The sequence below is a fragment of the Echinops telfairi genome, unplaced genomic scaffold (genome assembly GCF_000313985.2).
Source record: "Echinops telfairi isolate 266 unplaced genomic scaffold, ASM31398v2 ScPeMD7_3533;HRSCAF=4204_0, whole genome shotgun sequence".
NCBI classification, from domain to species: Eukaryota; Metazoa; Chordata; class Mammalia; order Afrosoricida; family Tenrecidae; genus Echinops; species Echinops telfairi.
In genome coordinates, this window is record NW_022107431.1 from 62,916,671 (window position 1) to 62,922,318 (window position 5,648).

Genomic DNA, 5,648 nt, shown 5'->3' on the forward strand with positions numbered 1-5,648 from the left:
GGGGGGGACGTTACTGAACAGATGTTAAACGATGAGCACCTGTGGCTAAGACCGTTCTGGTGCAAGATATAGGAGCGTGATACAAGAATCATAATTCAAAGGGCAGTTTAATACAAATATTCTGGAGGCTTTCGCAGAGCAAGTAGAGTCAAGACTCAGGATTAGCCCGTTTGCTCTTTGCCTACATCTTTCTTTTCTCTCTCTTCATCTCTAGCCTTCTCGTCTTCCCCGCTGTCATCCCCTGCCCCACTCCTCTCTCGGACCAGTAATTCTGCATGTTTTTCAGGTGCAACTCGTAGGAACTCTGGCCCTTCCCTACTTCTGAGTTTTATTAATATATTAATATATTTAGCCACACAGAGAGGGTCTGATATAATTCTAATTCCCCGGAGAGAGATTCATTGCTCTTCTCTGAATTAAGCGTCCATCAATTAGGAGCCAGTCAGTTACAGGCAAAGGACAGACTTGTTGTCTGGCCAGCAATTTCCTAGTAACTGCAAAAAGGAGGTCAGGGGAACGCTCTTTCTAAAAAGTATCAAGAAACAAAATAAAATAATAAATGATCGGTACCACATATACAATTTCAAGGTCTACATTACTAAATTGCTTTCATATTTATATTTCTACTTCAATGTATGAAAGCCCCTAACATTATGGACAAATCAAATTTTACTGATTTTATTTGCTTATCTTTGATTACAAATCAGATTAAACTCCTTTTCATTTCTTTATTAGTTTTGTGCCTTTGTTTTTGAATTTTCTTTTCATGTCTTCTTCCCAGTCATCTATTGGAGTTTTGATGTTTTCCTATCCAATTTGTATGCGTGCTTCTTATATGATGACTATTCATTATGTTAGCTGCATTTATAGTAATTATTTTCCAGTTGGTATTTTATCTTTTAATTTCATTTGCAATGATTTATATCGTAGAGGATTTCTGATATTTTTATGCAGCCAAATCTACTGAAATTTCCTTTGCTATTTCAGCTATGGTTTTTAGACGTAGAAAATTCTTTCACATTTTGAAAGCATGTTCTTCCTCTTGCATTCAGTTCAGAGCCACCATGCATGGCTCAGCAGAGTAACTGAATAACACCTAATCTACTTTAAACCAAATCTTTTAAAATGTACTTAAAAACATTATTAACTTTTTCTTATTATAGATCTAAGGAAGTTTAATGGATAAAATTTGAACAGTAACTAAACTTAAAATTCAAATATCAAAATCACACATAGATATAATAGTCATAGTGTGTTAGTCCAGGTAGACTAAAGAAACAAATCCAGGGAGACTTACAGATATATAGGAAAGAACTTTATCAAAGAATAACTATATATCAAGAAAACATTGCAGCCCAGTTCAGAACAAGTCCATAAGTCCAATATTAGCCCATATGTCCGATACCAGTCTAAATTCTTCTTCAGACTCACACAGCAAATGTAATGACATCGAATTCAGGAAGATCACAGGCTGGTGGGTGCAAAGTCTTGTGGATCCAGTGGCAGTGGAATCATCACAGCACTGACATGGGTCTCCATGAGGCTCATCCAGCTCTAGGACTCTGGCTCCCTTGGTGTAGCTCCATGTGGCTTGTGAACAGGAATGCCTTGCAGGGAGAGTGGGTCTGCCTCCAGTGAGCTAATTATTCTCCTTTGTGCCTCCAAATGAGGTCATCAAGCTGCGAACTGATTGACAGGCTAAACTTTACCCATTCGCTCATGTTGACAGATTATGTAACTGCCACGCATAGAAAGTGAATCATACTATAAATTCTTCTTTCTATCTTTTTCCCATTCTGCAGTATATCATTTATTTTTCTTATTATTCTTGTCATTTATAGTCATCATTTTAAATATCATTTTTCACTGCATAATCTTCTCTGGTCTATTGAACAATTCTTTTATCTGCCAGTATCTGAATGTTTTTATATTATTTTTAAAATACTGCAGTGAAGGTTCTTGTAGATTTCCTATATGCCATTTATAAACTTCAATGAATGACTCAATAAAGCATATGAACAACATTATTTCCAGAATGCTGTGTCAGCATGAATAAATATGGCTCTTTTTATTCACAGCTGCATCATCTGACCCTAAACACAGAGTTTTAAAATCTTCAACTTCTCCGAACTATTGACCTCCATGGATGTGTGCTCCAGTTTCCTCCTTCAATATCTAGCATCCCATTTTCTATTTTTGCTTACTACATGAAACCAGTGGGGACTTTATATATATCATGCTTCTTCATGAACCACTGCACTGACTAAGATAACCACTCGCTGCCCAGAGTCAATTCTGGCTCACAGGAACTCTGTGGGACAGAACAGGGTTGCTCCTTAAGGTCTCCCAGATCACAAACTTTTACAGGAGGAGCTCCGTCATCATTTCCTTGTAGAACATCTAGTAGCTAGGTTAGCAGACCAACACCTAAACCACAGCACCACCATGCCTCCTTTAACTAAGAGTTCCTAAATCATCTATGCAGAAAATTCTGAATCCAAGTGTCATCCAGAGAGAGGGCCCAGCCACTGACATGCAGGGCAACCCTCAGCAAATGAAGCCAGCTTAGATGACACTGCCTGGGGATTGCTTCTAACCAGTGGGAGAAATCTGATTCCAGAGCTACATTTTTCTTTTCTTTTCTTTTTAGCAAAACACCCACACCCTCACAATAGGGCACCACATTAAAAAGACATTCCGTGCACACTCTTTATGAATTCATCTGAACTGGCCTTTCAGATGCATTCCTTACATTTTATTCCATCTTGCCATTGTTATTGATTGTGTTGTCGACTCTGTGAGTTTGGGTTTCATGCCATACTCTCATTTGCGTCCTGGGTTTGCCCTTTCAATGAAAGGCTCAGCAGACTTTCCCACCCATCGCTGTAACGCTGCGATGTCCGTGTGCTTTCAGAAACCTTTCATGTGGACTTTCTGAGATCTGGAAAATGGACCTTCCAACAGGCTCACACTGACCTGAGATGAGACCAGGATTTAAAATAATAATAAATCCAATGGATTGACAGGAATAGAAAATAATTAGGAGAGGATGAGGTGAATGTTAACATGTTTAACTGTTCACTGTTAACATGTTCACTGTTCACTGTTTAAATGTTCACTGTTTAACATGAAGCAAGACTAGAAGAACAAGAAAGAAAATGAGATAAGAGGAAAGCTTCAAACTTGTTTCTTTATTTGGAAAACACTTTGATTTCTACTATGCATAATGAAAGACAAAGTGATTTGGCACAATTTTCTTGCTTAAAACAATTTCAAAAGCTAGATAAAATATTTCCTAAAATTCCAAAGAGCAAGATTTAGTGAAACCTCCAGTAATGGTGACCATTCCTATTAGACCAAATACCCCAGCTATAAATAAGATGAAATATGAAAGACACTACCAAGCCCATGCTGGAGAGGGACCAATATGAGATGACATTGGAGGAGTCTATGAAAAGGAAAGGAATCATGCTGGGTGAATTTTTAATATTTCCTGATCATGGGACATAGTCAGTACAAAACGAAATAGTTAAAATTCATATAAGAACCCTCTGATCTGTCAGCTTGAAAAATCAGAGGGAAGAGTTTAAAGCAAGTCCCGGAGATTAAAATTGTGCAAAATATTAGAAAGAAATTAAAAAGCCAATGAGGAAGCACTTTATATTATGTGTATATATGTTGTCCTTATGTCTGACTGATCCCTGAACTACACACACACACAGCACAAACATCAAGAGCGTTGCTAAAGTTGAAAGTATTGAATAGAAATTGTAGCTGTTACCCACTTCAGAGGAAACAACGTTTAGAGTTCGAAACCAGCCAGATTAGCCACCTGCAAAATGATGACACAACATGATTTGGGAGTGTCTATAACAGAGTACAGAATTTTAATAATATATAATTTACACTCTCCAGGACACAATCCAAAATTACTGTATCCAAAGAAACAAAATTATCCGTATGCAAAATAGAAGGCACACAAGTGTCCAGTTCAAAGATATTAGAATTAGCATACGAGGATGTTAAATGGTTCCTATCAATATGACAGAGGTGTAAAGGAAAATGTGCTTATAGTGAATTAAAAAAAAACATATTTAAGACAGCAGAATAAAATAGAAGAAATTAAAAACAAAAAATACAAATTTAGAATGGGATGGGCATAAAAGTAATTTAAAGATGAGAAAGAGAAGTAGTGTGTAAAAGTGGAATGAAAATGATCCAATCTGAAGGCAAAAATTAAAGGAAATTAATCAACAGAGCCAAACGAATAAAATTGTCATCAAAGATCTAATATGTATGTAATTGGTGTCCTTGACGGAGAGAAAAAGAATACTGTAAAAATAACAACTTCAAAAAAATAATGGCAAACAGTTTCCAAATTTTGAGGAAGACAAAAATGCATAGATTCAAGAAACTCAGAGGACTTCATAAAGGATAAATACAAAGAAAACTTCATCTCAGTTTATCATATTTGAACTCCTAAAAACCCTGAAACAGAAAGGAAATCTTAAAAGCAGGCTGAGAAAAAAGAAACATTTCCTAGAGGCAAACAATACAAACAAATGTTTGCTTGCTTCCCACCAGCTACTATGGAGCTCAGAAACCAGTGTGACATCTTTAAAGTGCGAGAAAAGAAAAAAGCAATTCATCAACCCAGAATTTTATATTGAATAAAAATATCCGTCATAAAAGAAAGCTGGGAATTTTTATTGCCAGCAGGCCTGCAAATAAGAAACACTAAAGTAAGTCCCCAGGCAGCAAAGAAATGATACCAGATGGAAATTTAAATATGAGAAAGGAATGGCAATCCCCAGAAATGATAAATAAGTGGACAAATATACAGCATGGTTATTGTCCTCTAAAGGAGCCCAGATGGGCAAGTGGATTCAGCAGTGAATTTCTAATTGTTACATCTGTGGTTCATCCCACCAGCGGCTCTGCAGGAGAAAGTTGAGGCTGTCTGCCTCTGTAACCATTGCTTGTCTTAGATACCCTAGGGAGCGGTTCTATTCTGTCCTATAGGGTTGCTATGAGTTGGAATTGACTCAAGGGCAGTGAACTTGGTAATGGTTTTTATTGACCTCTTTATTTATTTATGATACCAATGAGTATTTTAGGCAAAAATAATATGGTATTGTGTGGATATAACACAAATGATAACTACAGTGTAGACTCCAATGAATTAGGAAGAAAACTCAGACATTTCAAAGTTTCTTGAATAGTAGGTGAAGTATGGCAGTTCAATTCTAACTCTACATGGATTCTTAAAACTCCCATGTGGATGAATAAACTATAGAAGAGACAAACACATGGAAAAGCAAACAGACAGAGCTGACGAGTAAGCATAACTTAAAATTGCTGAAAAACATTCAATTGCTCTTAAAAGAAGAAGAGGAAAAACTTTAGACTTTTATCAGAAATTATGCCCTTCAAATGTAAATGGACTAAACACTCCTAGTTAAAAAAAAAAGTCAGAATGGATGAAAAGTCAGGCTCAACTATAAGGTGCCTATATGAGACGCACTTTAGACATCATCCCTAGTTATATTGAAAGTAAAAGGATGGAAGAGTAACCTCAAACAATTGGGTAAAGGAAACTATAAAGGGTTTAAACCAAAGAACCAGAAACAGACTAGCGACAGAAAATA